At 44.3% G+C, this 15,711-nt stretch overlaps 1 protein-coding gene across 3 annotated transcripts in view; it reads left to right on the forward strand.

Annotated features, from left to right (window-relative positions):
• The window catches only part of Pur-alpha (Purine-rich binding protein-alpha), a 354,281-nt gene that overhangs the window by 69,961 nt on the left and 268,609 nt on the right, over positions 1 to 15,711 (forward strand). Inside the window, exon 1 of one of the 3 annotated variants that reach the window (XM_080281123.1) lies at positions 7,732 to 7,834. The exons of the other annotated variants lie outside the window; for them this stretch is intronic. The gene's annotated coding sequence lies outside the window, so the exon portion shown is untranslated. Of the gene's footprint in view, positions 1 to 7,731; positions 7,835 to 15,711 lie in introns of those variants that run through there. 3 annotated transcript variants of the gene reach the window in all.

Genomic DNA, 15,711 nt, shown 5'->3' on the forward strand with positions numbered 1-15,711 from the left:
GTGCAAAAAAAGGGAGATAATGATGTGGCAGGATGAAGACGTGCGAAGGTGTTAAGGAAAAAAGTTTCAGCCCATACAGGTGTCCCGGGGCTTGACGCGCTTCCTTCAGGTGATTCTGGGACTGAGTTTGAGTAAGAAGTATCAGTATAAGTTCAGTTCTTATTCGTTATTCATTTGATTACTGATGACCCCGGGTTAATTATGAGTGAGATCATTGTCCCACGTTAGACCAGCAGTAAATGCAACGCCGTATCTCCTGAGAATGGAATCCACATTGATGTAGCATTTTCGTGTATTTATTTATTTTTTACTCGAAAGCAAACCTTAAATCATCATCTGAAGTTGGTGTGTCAAATCCCGGGGCACCGTGTCTGTAGGAGTGTGTGTGTGTGTGTGTGTGTGTGTGTGTGTGTGTGTGTGTGAGAGAGAGAGAGAGAGAGAAACACACACACACACACACACACACACACACACACACACACACACACACACACACACACACACACACAGTAGGAGGGTTTATATAAAGGAAAAGTTGGTTGATTAGCTTTGGAGAATCCGTGTGTGGGATTGAGTGTGTTATTGAAGGCAGAGAGAGGGTAGTAGTGTGGGAGGTGGAAAGTGTGGAATGATCTTGAAGAAAATGTGTTGATATGTAAGAGGGATTGTGTGGTGGTGAGAGTGTGGAATGGAAGTGGATAGAATGGGGTGTGTGGAAGAATGTGGGATGGAAATAAACTTGACTGTAGTGTGGGAGGAAGCTTGGAAAGTAGGAGAGAGTGGGTTAATTGGCCTTTGAGGGGGATTTGGGATGTTGTAGGATAATAAGGACAGATATAATGATGTGGGATGATATTAGGAAAATGAGATGGTCGACTGCTGTAGGAGGGATTGTGTGAGGGTGTGTAATGGGGTGGGGATGGAGGTGAGAGGGTGTTTGTGTAATGGGGTGGGGTTGGGTATGTGGGAGGTGTTGCCCAGTCCCTTCAGGTGAGAGTAAACTGGGTGTAGTGTAGGAGGAGAGTGGCGTGGGGGTATGAAGGACAGGAGTAGGATGATTAGTGAAGGATTGAGTTCAGGTATTACTGTGTGTGTGTGTGTGTGTGTGTGTGTGTGTGTGTGTGTGTGTGTGTGTGTGTGTGACCCCAATGGACTGCAGGCTGAAGTTGCCCCTCAAGCATTACACCATCCTCCTCTTGAGCGATAAGGAGGGAATTGTGGGATACTTGAATAATCGAGGAGCTCCACCGCCCAGTTATATCAACGCCACCACACGAAGGCCTCCCACGCCGGCATCCATGTGCAGTAGTAATGTAGGACAGGATATGTGGGAGATGGTGCGGTGTAGATTGACTTTGTGTGCTAGATTGTTTGATGAGATGGCGTGTGTAGGATGAGGTTTTTTTGTATCTGATTATTAATGAAGTGCAACTCGTCTGTTTGCTCCTATTATGTAGAGCGCTCACTAACATTTTAATTTTTAATGTGGGGTTCTTTGTAATGCTGTTGAATGTTCAGGACTTTTAGCTAAATATCGCTGCTTTTTTCGGTGCATAGAACACTTGTATTTATTATTATTATTATTATTATTATTATTGTGATACTAGGGAGGGACGCCTTCACGTGGTGGCACCAACATAACCGAGTGGTGGAGCTGCCCGGGTACACAAAACATCCCTCAGCTCCCGCCTTATCCTCCGAAAGTGTTGGTCTTCGGATGTGCCACGCTGGTCTTGCCCATGGTTTGCCTGCCTCATGTCCGACGATCATCCTCCCGTTTGTTCACTTTGTCACTCACGTCTCCTGCCTTCCACGTCCTTCAGCACTGCCCTACACCTTCTACACCTTCATTTTATCTACACCGCCCGTCGCTTAGTGATAGTCGCCCCACCTCTCATCTGGCTTGTCTTTATTGGTCCCTTACAGTTAGTGGTGTTCTGCGTGAATTTCCCTCCTCTTCTGTTGTACGTATTAAGCCCTCTCTTCGTCACATTAACGTCCTGTCCAATTTGTAGTTCATCTCGGTCCGCTCTGTTGCTGGTGTAGTTGTCCTTTGACGTCGCTCTCTCCCTCCTCTACCTCGTTGCCAAATGGCCTTGTGGCTTAGCTCAACGAAATTCAATCAGTCATTCAGTATCCTCCAAAAGGATAATGGACTGCAGGAGGAGGGCAGCTTCATCCTGCAGTCCACCGGGTTTACGTCCAAATGAGCTTAGTTGCTGATCTATTACTACAACTACTACTACTGTACTATACCACCACCACCACCACCATTACTACAACTACCACTACTACTACTACTACCGCCGCCACCACCACCACCACCACCACCACCACGATTACTACTACTACTACTACTACCACCACCACCACCACCACGATTACCACCACCACCACCACCACTACTACTACTACTACTACTACTACTACTACCATCACCACCACCACCACTACTACACGTGGATCATCGATTGACATTTCGGCTCCCAATTTTCCTGTGACCTTCAGTGTAGGGGATAGGAAATTGAAGACCAGAGTGAATGGTATGGGAGGTGGAGGGTTGTGTGGGAGGGAGAAAGGGAAGGGTAGGTTAACAGGTGTAGGTGGTGTTGTGGTGTGTGCCAGTGAGTGCTGTGTAGGAGGGGGTAGGATATTGAAATTGGGACAGACTGTGTGGCGTGGGAGGAAGAGGAAGGTCTGGTGGGTGGATTTTGTGTGTGTGAGAGAGAGAGAGAGAGGTGGGGGGGGGGAAGCGCTGAGGGGCTCAATTATAGACGCAGGTGTTGATGAGTGTGGCTAATTATGTCACCTCTGGCCACTGATTGTCCAGAGAGAGAGAGAGTTAATTTTCTCCTAACCTTCATTTAATAGTTAGGCTTTACATGTCACCTTACTGAGTTTATTAGGTGTATTTATAGCAGAGAGAGAGAGAGAGAGAGAGGTAAATCTTCTAATTATAATCAGCAGGTGAGGGTTAAAATACGGTATAAATAGAATATAAATACGCCATTATTTTTAAAGGATTACTATTAGTTATCCCTATTCTGAGCCATACCTACTACCCTTTATCTTCCCTTTAGGTTTGGATTCCCTTTTTTGTTTCACCTGTTGCGTCTCTCTCTCTCTCTCTCTCTCTCTCTCTCTCTCTCTCTCTCTCTCTCTCTCACACACACACACACACACACACACACACACACACACACACACACACACAGTATTATGATTGTGATGATGATGATGATGATTATTATTATTTTTACCGTATTATTATTATTATTATTATTATTATTATTATTATTATTATTATTATTATTATTGTTACCGTCACTTATTATTCTCTCCTGTTTTTGCTCTACGTTTTCCTATCCTTTCATATTTTCCCTCATTGTTTTGTCCCCTTCGTTGTCCCTCTCATCCGTGTGGTAATGATGGCAGGTGTGGGCTTCCTTCCTTCCTTCCTTTTCCTTTTTACTCCTCCGGTTTGCCTTGTGTTGGACTCGTGCGTGCTTGCGTGTGTGTGTGTGTGTGTGTGTGTGTGTGTGTGTGTGTGTGTGTGTGTGTGTGTGTGTGTGTGTGTGTTGGAAATTAAGCTAAGATCAGTACCTATTAAGTTAAATAAGATCATGGTCTTTGTGGTAAGGACCCTGTGGTATTTCTGTCCCTATTCAGTGACGATCCCTCTTCCCACGCTTCTCCACCCACGCTTATAATTATACTCAATCTCTCCACCCACTTATTGGTCTTCTTACTTCCAATTAAATTTGAGGAGTTGGTGGTTTGGTACGGTTTGGGGACGAAACCTCTCGTGTCACATCTGCGCATTCAGGATGGAGAGATGACAGTTTTAGGGAAAGCTAAAGTGAAAGGAGTATAGTCAAATTAGCCCTCGAATCTGATTACACTTGGCCATCAACTGAGCTGGAAAGGGTTTAGGGATCTTTGTCAGGTGAAGGCAAATAGATTGTAGTGGCACATAAGGCCCCTTTCCCCCCAACACACCAGCTCCTGTAGTACCTAATATACCTCTTTTATTTTAACTTGGGCCTGAGTCGAAGTAATGGGCTGAATATCGAGGAGTAATGTGTTAAATGATTCGCCTAGGTGGTGGTGTTACGAAACCCCAAGAATCACGTATAATAATGCCCCAGATTCCTGTTACGAAATCCCAAGAATCACGTATAAAAATGCCCCAGATTCCTGTTACGAAATCTCCAGAATCATGAATACAAATGCCCCAGATTCCTGTTACGAAATCTCCAGCATCACGTGTGAAAATGCCCCAGATTCCTGTCCTGTTGCTAACCACAACAAGGTCACGTCCAAACAGCCTCGTCACCCACCTTTGCATGATGCTCACTCACGCTGTTTTCCCCAGATTCATGCCAGATCTATTCTTGACCTGCCAAAAACGTTGTCATCCTCTGTAAATGCGACAGTTCTTCATCCCTAGCTTTTCCTCCACCTTTCTGTCACTTGCCAAGAATCTGTAGCTGTCTTTTCGTCTATCTGAGAAACTAGCTGGCTCTGTATATCTACCTGTGTATCTATATTTTGTTACTCTTTGTCTGTCTGGCGTCCCAAATACTGTGTAATCCAACCGCGACAGTTCTTCATCCCCGGACTTTCATCGACGTCTCTGCCACATGGCCAGGAATCTGCATCTGTCTGTTTGTCTAAGAAAGTATATTTGTATCTATCTGTATTTGTTGCTATCTCTCAGACGTACCAAAAACGGTGTAATCCTCTTTAAAGGGGACAGTTCTTCATCCTCAGATTTTCCTCGACCTTTGTCACTTAGCCAAGAATGTGTTTGTCTGTTTAAGAATCTGTCCCTCTGTTTTTTTGTCTAAGAATCTGTGTCTCTGCCTCTTTGTCCAAGAATCTGTGTCTGTATGTGTTTGTTTAAGGATCTGTTTGTCTGTCTAAGAACCTGTGTCTGTCTCTGCATCGTCCTTTCCAGATGCAGCACTTCATCCGCATACGATTTTGTTAACTTTGAGGGAGATCATTATATAGTGACGGGGTTATAAACAGTCTGCATTAGCTTGATGATCCATTGCGACAAGTGGAAATGTTGGATGAGAGAGAGACAGGCTAGAACTTGAATCCTTTATTTCCTCTGCTCTTGAGATGGGTTCAGTGTCGCCCGAAACATTAGGGAAAATAAAGAATTTTAAGCTTTAACCTGTGTGTTTGTGTCTCACTCCCACCCAGCCCACTTGTCTCCATTAACTTTACCACAACCTGATCACTTTCTCAGAGCCGGGTAAAATCTTCTGAAGGTAGAGAGAGAGTGAGAGAGAGAGAGAGAGCATGGGAATGAAGGGGTATGATCTTAGTTGTATTGTGATGCGGAAAAAATAATGAATCTAATTATACCCCTTTTACTCTAACTTGGCCTAAAATTTCCATCCCTTCACCCTGAATGCTGAACTGTAGCAACAAGTCAACATTAGAACATGATGCTAGTCAAGATGATGTGCTGTGGGTAGAATGTAGAGCTGTATTTCTGTAATTTTCTGCCACAAAGCTGTGTGATATGAGCTGCAAAAGAGGGGGAAAAAAATAGAGTAACAGGAGTACCGTAAATTGAAAGTCAGTATTTATATATACCTAACACGTTCAGCTCAGTATGTAATCTTTGTCATCCCGTTAGGCTATAAAACTTAAGACAGGTTTAATTTTATCTTTGTACCTGGAATATGTGAAGAAATTGTATTTGACGTAAGTGTTATATTGAAATCCAGCTTTTAAATATTCATACACATTATAGGTTATCGTGTCTTGTTTTTCCTAACGTGTTGCTGTTAAAAAATTGCTTATTATAATCGTGGTTCCTTATGCAGTACGAAAAAATTTTAATAGTTTTTTTTTTATGCAAAGAAGAAGGAACCAAAGGCCAGAAGCCCGCAAACCGTTCCCTCCAAGAAAAACAAAAACGATACAAAACAGAGATGCAGTTAATGTTACGAAATTTTCCTGTTACAAAATTCTTCCACGTTTTCAGCCATCGTTCCTATGCTTAGCCGAGAAGGATGTGACGGCAGCATGAAGAAATTGAGTTACGTCATCAGTTGAAGGTTTATTATGGCCCAGACCCTGAATATCTGATGTGTGTCATGATATGCAGCTGTTACACAAGCATTATTATTATTATTATTATTATTATTATTATTAATTTATTTGATATGCGTAAAATAATGATTGGGGGACTTACAGCTCCTATAACCCAAATTTTTGACGCCGTTGTACAGTATTAAGCAGATTCTCTCTCTCTCTCTCTCTCTCTCTCTCTCTCTCGCTGCGGTAAGCATGTATTGACCTCCCGACAACCTCTTCTGGACTGCGTGGTGTTGTGCAGCGCTGTTTGTAATATCGCATACACCACATGGATCCACAGACAGATAGATAAACAGATGAGTAAATAGATAGATGGGTAAATGTCGATTGAGATAGATTGGATCATGAATGTGTAGATAGGTAAATAGAAAGATAACCTGCTGAGGTGCGCGTGCTAAGGAGCTTGTAATAGGTAAGCGGATATGGATGGGGGAGGGCAGAGAAATAACGTGATAAAATCATAGATGAGTGGAAACAGATAAATAGTCAAGTAGTTAGATAGATAGATAGATAGATAGATGACTGGAAATGGGTAAGCAGACAAAAGTAGCTAGATAGATAGACAGATGACTGGAAATAGATAAATAGACCAAAGTAGCTGGATAGATGAAGACATGGATGGAAAGAGACAGACGAAAGTAGCGTATATGGATGCAGATAGATAGAGATAGCGCGATAGATAGGGCATGGATGGGAGGACAAAGATAAATGTATAACGAAGATTAGTTTTTTGGCCTAAATTTCTCTTGGGACCACCCCTGAGCAAAACACTAAGTCGCTGAAGGTAAAAGTTTAGGGGAAGGAGCTGTTCCCACTTTGAAGTCTTTGGGGTCTCTCTCTCTCTCTCTCTCTCTCTCTCTCTCTCTCTCTCTCTCTCTCTCTCAGTTTGATACGGAGCATTTCTTTTGTCTTTGGCAAATGTCGGCTGTATTAACTTATATTCTCTTTCATCACATCCTACATATTGTCCACCCACTCACTCACCCACCCACTCACTCACTCACCCACCCACTCACTCACTCCCTCACTCATTCACTCCCTCACTCACTCACTCACTCACTCACTCCCTCTCTCACCCACGCACTCACTCACTCCTATTTTTCTACGCTCATTGGGTTGATGTGAATGAGTGTGATCCATTTAATTGGGCAGAATTTGGTTAGTTTCTGCTATCGTGTTTTCTCCTGCTCTCTGGACCCCATCTCGCTCCATGTGTAGGTGGAAAGAGGTCTGGATGATGATGGTGGTGGTGATGATGATGATGATGATGATGATTTTCCAAGTCCTTTGTTGTCATGTTTTTTCTCCCCTTGTCTTTTGGACCATACTTCACCCTCTGATGATGATGATGATGGTGATGGTGATGGTGTGATGATGATGATGATGCAAACGCCATAGATAATGATGATGATACAAGGGTCACCAATGATGATGATAATATTAATGCCACAGATGTTGTTGATGATGATGATAATAATAATAATAGTAGTAGTAGTAGTAATAACTATGATAATGATAATGTCACAAATGCTACAGGTGTAATGAAGTATTTTTCTCTTGCAGGTAAGTGTTGCCAGTATGGATAAGTTGGGTGGGAGGGAGAGAGAGACACACACAGGATTATCACTATGACAATGGATCACCTGCAGTGGATCAGTGTCTGTGGATTACCTTTAGAGTCACAGTCTTTTACCTGCCTCGGATGGCCACACAGGTGAGTTTTTATTTTCGTTTTTCGTTTTCTTTTTTTATATGGTATCTTCTAGGTTTTTATTTCGTTTGCTTTTTGGGGGGTTATTGTCGTGTGTGTGTGTGTGTGAGAGAGAGAGAGAGAGAAAGAGAGAGTGATGCAGGTCGTTTAGGGAGAATTTTCATCGCCTCTCACACCAATATATTTATGATGTGAATATTTTTGTGTCATAAAACTTAGTTCACGTTAATTCAGTATATTCGCAGTGTAATTTTTTTTTTTAAAGTATCTCCAGGCGATTTTATTTCTACCTTGACCTATTTTTCGATCAGGAGGGGCTAGATTTGGGGCGGTATGCTCGTGGGGTTAGGGAGCTTGCTAACACCTCTTCCAATCCGGTTTATATGTGATTCTGCCCCGTTACTGTATTGTGTGGTGTTCATGCAATCTGTGTCGATGTTGAAAAGACACAAGGAGTAAAAATGGAGGTATTAAGGAGTAGTTTGGAAAATGAATAGCGATGGACGAGAATCCTGGCACTACAGCTTTCTCTGACCTCTTCAGTGCCAGAGACTTTCCTAAATTGCATAAAATCAGCTGGAGGCAACAAGATAAAGAAGAAATTATCGAATTGTGAAAGAGTTAAAGGTATGGGGAACATTGACTAATTAACATATAAAATGCAAAATTAATCGCTAAAGAAGAGATGTTACGAAGTGTGCTAAGTTTACGAGAGAGACAGCATTGGCGACGGAAGATATCTGCTTGATGGTTTATTCTTAATGTTTTTACTCGGTTTAATGCAGTTTAGTGAGGGAAATAAGGTTGTGATGGGGTTAATAGACACTGTACCTATCCATCCACCCACTACAGATGGTCTCAGTCAAGTTGTGAAGGGGTTAATGAAGGCTGTTTTTACCCATCTACCCCTTACATTACTGATGGCTTCAATCAAGTTGTGAAGGTGATAATGAAGACGTATTCTTCCCCTTACACCACAGATTAACAGTCTCTCCAAAACTTACCAAAAATCGTGTGGTGTGAATAAAAGCCGCGTCATGGGACTGAAGGGGTAATGTTATGTTTATGCCGTGGTGTTTTTGTGAGGGTGGTGCGTGACGTGTGTTGTCGCCGCGGCCCCCTCCCCCAGTGACGTAAGGGGAGCACAGGCGGCGCCACCAATACTAGGAAATGCAGGGGAAGGATGGGGGAGAGCGAAGGAGGGAGGAAGGGGGATATGGAAGGAGGGAAGGATGGGGGAGACCGACGTAACGCAAAAAAAAAAAAAAAGAAAAATAAAACAACCGGAATTATGACTTTTTTTTTTATACAACATGTTCCGGGAGAATTTTTGAGAAATTTAGAACATCGTAAGACAACATTTTGAAAAAGAGAAGTTAAAATGGGTCCTGTTCTCAACCGTCACGGGGTTATGATTGCACGGTGGCCTTACGGGAGAAAATGGTCTTTATAATTTATCCGTACTAAAGTTCCGTAATGGGTACGAATTAGAGACATGTTATTCTCTCTCTCTCTCTCTCTCTCATAATTAAGTCAAGAATGTTGAAGTCTCTAAAAAATCTCATGACACATCTGTATATACAACAAGGTCTCGATATTGTGTGTGTGTGTGTGTGTGTGTGTGTGTGTGTGTGTGTGTGTGTGTGTGTGTGTGTGTGTGTGTGTGCCAGTGAACGGTTTAAGGTCGCTGGGAGAGATGATGGGTGGGGGATACCGAGGAAGGAGGGAAAAAACATGGAATCAGAGCCGCTATGACTTTCGTGTTACCTTTGCTGCCGCCGTGCAATTCAATCCAGCTTGGAGAGGGTGAGGGCTACCGGCAGAAGCGGAGAAGATTATCACAGCCGCCACATTAAACCCTTAATGATGAGACAGATGGCCGTGTAGCAGCGAAGTGGAGGTTATGTATTCACCCGTGTCTGTGTGTGTGTGTGTGTGTGTGTGTCTCTTTGTCTTTGTTTAGGAACAAGATAGATAGATAGATTTTATCCGTCTTCCATGAAAGTGGGTGGATAGGTGGTCAGTGGGTCAAGGTAGGGACAAGGCCGTGTAATTCTAAGCTCTTGAGTGTGGAGGAGTAAGGCAAAGAGTCATTTTTTATTTATTTATCATTTTAGAGGCACTTGATGATGCCTGGCGTCTGTATGTCATAACTGGCTGCATTTTTTTTTTATTTTTTATATGGGATGCAGGCTAATCTGATACACAGCTGAATCCCATAAACGATCGCCAAGTGGGTGGGGCAGCTAACATTTACTTCCCAGAGATTTTGATTATACGGACGACAGATTGTGCTACGGGGAGCGACAAAAATATATATGAAAACAGGTAATCAACAACAACAGTAACAGCAATAACAACAACAACAGCGTGGTAGTAACAGAGTATATGAACAGAAGAAAAATTAAAAAAAAACTCAGCCAGCCAGCCAGCCAACACAGCCGCCTTAGAAAACAATCCTAGCGACTGCACAGAACAAACAAAAGAAGGACGAAAACAGCATTGGCAAAGCAAGAACAGAGCTAACGAGGGTGAGTATATTTAGTAACAACAAAAACAAACACAGCGCGGGGAACCAGAACAATAACCAGTGTATCCAGAATCAGCTTACCTTAAAAAAAAAGAAAAAAAAAATGATGTTTATGCGTGTAAGAGCAAAGGCAACGACTTGAAGATAGCACGGGGAATAGCGATAAACACACACACACACACACACACACACACACACACACACACACACACACACACACACACACACACACACACACACACACACACACACACACACACACACACACACACACACACACACAACGGCAGACAGGTAGACGACAAGAAACCAGAACAGCAGCGATGACGAGGACGACAGTTGCGAGTGAACACCTGACAGTGGAAAAACAGCAACACAGTGAACAACCAAGAACAAACAGGAACAGAAAAACAACAACAACAGCAGTAAAATAAAACAAGAACTAAAGGAACAAACACAACCAAAAACAACTGTAAAATCATCATCATCATCATCATCATCAACTGAGAAGGAACCACCACGACCACAACAACAATTACCAAAGAACAGTAAAAGGGGACGATGTTTATATTATTAAGGACAAAGACACCAGGCTTGATTGTACGGGGAACTTGTATAAAACGCCAAACAAGAATCAGACACGCGACAAAAACACGAGTCTGGTCTGAAGTGTACGAATGAGTCGTGTAGCGGTCACTGCGATTAAATGTTCTCCCCATGTCTCTCTTTCCTCCCTCTCTGGCTTCTCCTCCTCCTCCTCCTGCTTTCAACTCTTTTCCTCTCTTTTCTCCTTCTTCCTCCCCCCTTTCTCATGTGCATCATCTCCCCCTCCACCCTCTCGCTTTCCCTTACCTAACACCCCCTCTGTCTCTATGGCTTTCCCTTCCTCGCTGTCAGTCCCTCTTCATCTTTCCCTCATGTCCTGTCACATTCTCTCCTCCGTCTCCCCTTATATCCACTCCCATATCCTCTCCTCTCACTTTCTTCTCTCACCTCTTACTCTTCTCCCCCTCCTTTCCTCTCTTTCCCCCTCGCACTTTCTCCCATCGTCTGGTTTCTCACTTTCTTCTCTTTCCCTCTCCCCTACCCCCACGCCGTTCTAATCTCCCCTCCTCCTACCCCCTTCACTATGTCCTTCCTCTCCCCTCCTTCTCCCCCTCCTCTTCCTCCTCCCCCTCCCGCTCCCACTCCTACATCCTGGACAAGAAGTGGAAAAAAAGACGTACACACACACACACACACACACACACACACACACACACACACACACACACACACACACACACACACACACACACACACACACACACACACACACACACACACACACACACACACACACACATTCTCACGCGGTAGGAATACGTGGCCTGTTCTTGGAAGTGGAGAGAGATAGGGGGGGATTTATATGAAACTGGAGGAAAAAGGAGAGAGAGAGAGAGAGAGGATGGTGGGTGTAGACCTTGTAGCCAAAACATGCTTATTGTTCCTTTTTTGTTTATTGTTTTTCTCGTAATTTGTTGCCCCTTTATCTTGAAGCTTATTATTATTATTATTATTATTTTTGTTTTTATTAATAGGCCTGTTATGAATATGATAATTATTATTTATTATTGGTATTATCATCATTTATCCCATTACACACTATAAATCTCTCTCTCTCTCTCTCTCTCTCTCTCTCTCTCTCTCTCTCTCTCTCTCTCTCTCATTCCTTCTCCGTATTTGCTCACTTCCCTCCCATTCTTCTTCGTCTCTCCCTTTCCCTTCTCCTTCTCCTCCTCTTATCTCTTTTCATCCTCCTCCCTCCCTCCCCCCCTCCTCAACCTTGCCATCCTCGTTTCCCCCCTCCCTTCCTCCTATCCTTCTTTCTCTCCCTCCGCTCCTCCCTTCCTCTCCCTCCCACCCCTTCCATCTCAGCAATGAATGGGAACAACTTTTTATGCGTGTTATGGAGAGAGAGAGAGAAATTTAATAGTCTGTTGCATGTGTGAGTGTGTGTTTGGCGGTGTGTGTGTGTGTGTGTGTGTGTGTGTGTGTGTGTGTGTGTGTGTGTGTGTGTGTGTGTGTGTGTGTGTGTGACGTGGTGTGAGTCATGTGGTTAAGTCGCACTATTTGTTTGTGTGTATGTTTGTGTTTTGTGTCGTTCATTTTCTTTTGTATTGTGTTTTTTGTATTCATCTAAAGATTTTACCCTGGTATATATTTACTTGGGGGGGAGGGGTGCTAACCGTAGCCGAAGGACGGAATGAGGGTCTAATTATGATGATTTTGGTGAATTTTACAGTGAGGTTGGATGATGAGGAAATGGAAAATGTGAGTGCATTTAACTACTTAGGTAGTGTGATGAGCAAGGATGGAAGTATGGAGGTTGAAGTGCTTTGAAAGAGTATAGCAAGGAAGAAAAGTGGCTGGTTCTTCGAAAGCAGTGATAAGAAATAGGGAAGTGGGCGTGGAAGTAAAAAAAGTTGCTGCATGACAGTATTGTGATACCAACTCTAACGTATGGAAGTGAAGCTTGGACCTTGTTGGAAGGACACAAGAGTGAGAGCAGTGGATATGAGTCATTTGAGAGGAGCATATGGAGTTGCATGGAGAGAGAGACTGGCAAATGAGGAAGTGAAGGAGCATTGTGATGTGGATGTTGGTGTGTTAGAAAGTGTTAGGTGAAAAGTACATTGAGGTGATTTCGCCATGTGGAGAGGATGGAGAGCGAGAGACTGACGAGGAGAGTGTGTGTGCGTGAGATGGAAGGGGGGGAGAGGAGGGGGAGGCCGAGGATGAGATGGAGGGATGGAGTGGAATATGAGAGAGGGGGCATGAGCTGGGGGGAGGGCAGTGAAATGGCGCGGGACAGGGCGACATGGAGGCGATTTGTTTGTGGCCACCCCTTACGGGATTAAGGCCTGTGGCAATAGATAGATTAGATAGGATATAGGATGGTGTAGTCGTATTATTGGGTGGTGAGCACTGCGATCTTGTGTTTATTAATGTTGTGTGTGTGTGTGTGTGTGTGTGTGTGTGTGTGTGTGTGTGTGTGTTAAGCATGCGTGAGCGCTTGTGAATATAAATGCGTGTGCGTGAGTGTGTGAGCATTATCAAGTGTGTGTCCGTGCGTGCGTGCTTGGGTGTGTGGAGCTGGGCGCAGATTTTCTTGTTTTTTCCTGCCGTCTGGCGGTGATGATTAACCCCAGCAGGGCCGCCTCCACCAGACCGACCAGACCAGATAGTGCTGTGCTGAGGGACGAGGAAATCCGTGTGTGTGTGTGTGTGATTTGTGCTACTCTGTGTGTGTACGTGAGAGAAAGAAAGAGGTGGGGGGGGTATTATGTTAACTGTTACGGAGGGTGTGAATGAGATGCAGAGAGTGTGGGAAAAGAATTTTAAGTACTGTTCTAAGATGAACATAGAAAACTTGCAAATAAGGCAAATTACAGTAAATGTCTTGTTTCTTTTGTATTATTTTTAAAACCCTTATATTTGCTCTTTATGGAAAAAGATATTTTGAATTTTCTCGCCCCTCCATCTTCGCCCTTCCTGGTCTGTTTCATTCCTTCTTTCACTTCTCTTTCGCCTCTCCATGCTCGCCCTCCCCAGTCTCCCTCATTCCGTCCTGCATTTTCCTGTCGACTTGCTTATTTTCTAACCTCTTCTGTTCCTTCTCTCTCATACAAAGATCGTCCGTATTTTCTCTCCTGTCCTTTCCATCCCCCTCCCCGTTTCTCTGTTGTTCCCTCCTCCACTTCCCTTTCATCATCACCGTTTACTACGTCTGTGCTGTATTTCATCCCTGTTACTCGGAACATTCATCCCCCCTCCTCTCTTCTCTCTTATCCGCGGTTCCCATCTCACTCCTTTCAGCATCTGCACCCTATCCTTTCATCTTTCCCTCCCTCTTACTCATCCTGCCCCTTTCTCCTCTCCCTCCCCCTACCTCTTACTGCGCTTTCTCCCCTCTCTCCGTCCCCCTACCTGTTCCTGCGCTTTCTCCCCTCTCTCCCTCACTCTTCCTCTTTCGGCGCCTTCTCCCCTTTCCTCTTCCTGCGCCTTCTCCCCTCTCCCCGTTCCTCTTCCTTTTCCTGCGCCTTCTCCATTCTCCCCCTCCCACTTCCTCTTCCTGCGCCTTCTCCCCTCTCTTCCCCATCCCTCTCACCCCCTTCACCCCCTCCCCTAGCCTTTACATAACCCCCTCCCCTTCGTAATATATCGCACACTTGCTCTCTATACAAAAACTTGCTTGACCTCTAGACACTCAGACCTTCTCCCCTCCCCCTCCCCTCTCATTGCCCCTTCTCCCCGTTCTCTCCCCTCTTCCCCCTCCTCGTCCTCTCTCCTCCCCCATCCCTTCTCCTCTTGTCTTTCTCCTCTCCCTTTCCCCCTCCCTCCCCTTTTCACTACTAGCCTTCCCTCATCCTCCTCTCCCCTCCCCTGCTCCCCACCACTCTTCCCCTTCCCAGCTCCCTTCCACTCTTCCCCTCTCTCCCTCTTGTGACGTCACTGACAACGATTTTGACGTAAGAAAAACTTTCTTCCTCACTTTTTTCTCATTATCTCTTTCCCATTCGTCTTTGCCCCCCTCTGTGTCAACCCAGTTTATAATAAAAGTATGATGGTGATGAAGAGATACGGTTTCCTAATTTCTGTATACCAACATTTTTAATATTCCGTTTTAGCCCATTTTATAAGAGTGGGAAATATGTGATGATAATAGTAATAGTGTTGCCGCTGATAATGGTACGTTTCTTTCATATGTTTGGTGTTTCTTCAGTCCCATTATTTATGAAGTTATTTACCACTCCCTCCCTCCCCTTTCCTCCTCCCATCTTTACGTATCTTTTCCCTCTCACTTTCGTTGCCTCTCATGGACCTCTTCTGCCTGCCTGCGTGTCTTCCTCACCCATCAAAATACTTATCTCTTCACCTCGCCTCCTCCTTCCTCTTGTTACCCTGACATCATTCCTTCCGTTCTCTTCCTCCTTTCGTCCCCCGTTACTTCCGTTACTTCCTTCCTCCCCTCCTCTCTATCCCTCCCTCCTCCATGCCCTGTTGCCTTCCCTCTCTCCCTTCTCCCCAGTCCTCTTACCCCTCCGCCCATGTGCTTATACAGTATGGCTCAGACATTCTTCATATTCTTGTGTTTCTTGTTTTTCCTTTCCTGACTGATGCTCCTAAACTTTGATAGACGTAAAATAATTCTCTTCCCATACATAATACTGTATATTACATTACCGGGGAGGGAAGTTACTGAAATACTGTAAGTTGTGTAGTAGACGCAGAATATCATGTGAACTTTTCGCTCTGCCTGTACCTGTGTGTCTGGGTGGGGTGGGGCGGGGCGGGGTGAGCTCACTGA

This window comes from Coenobita brevimanus, chromosome 87 (assembly GCF_032717465.1).
Source record: "Coenobita brevimanus isolate Jiangsu-jjx chromosome 87, ASM3271746v2, whole genome shotgun sequence".
In the NCBI taxonomy this organism is placed as follows: domain Eukaryota; kingdom Metazoa; phylum Arthropoda; class Malacostraca; order Decapoda; family Coenobitidae; genus Coenobita; species Coenobita brevimanus.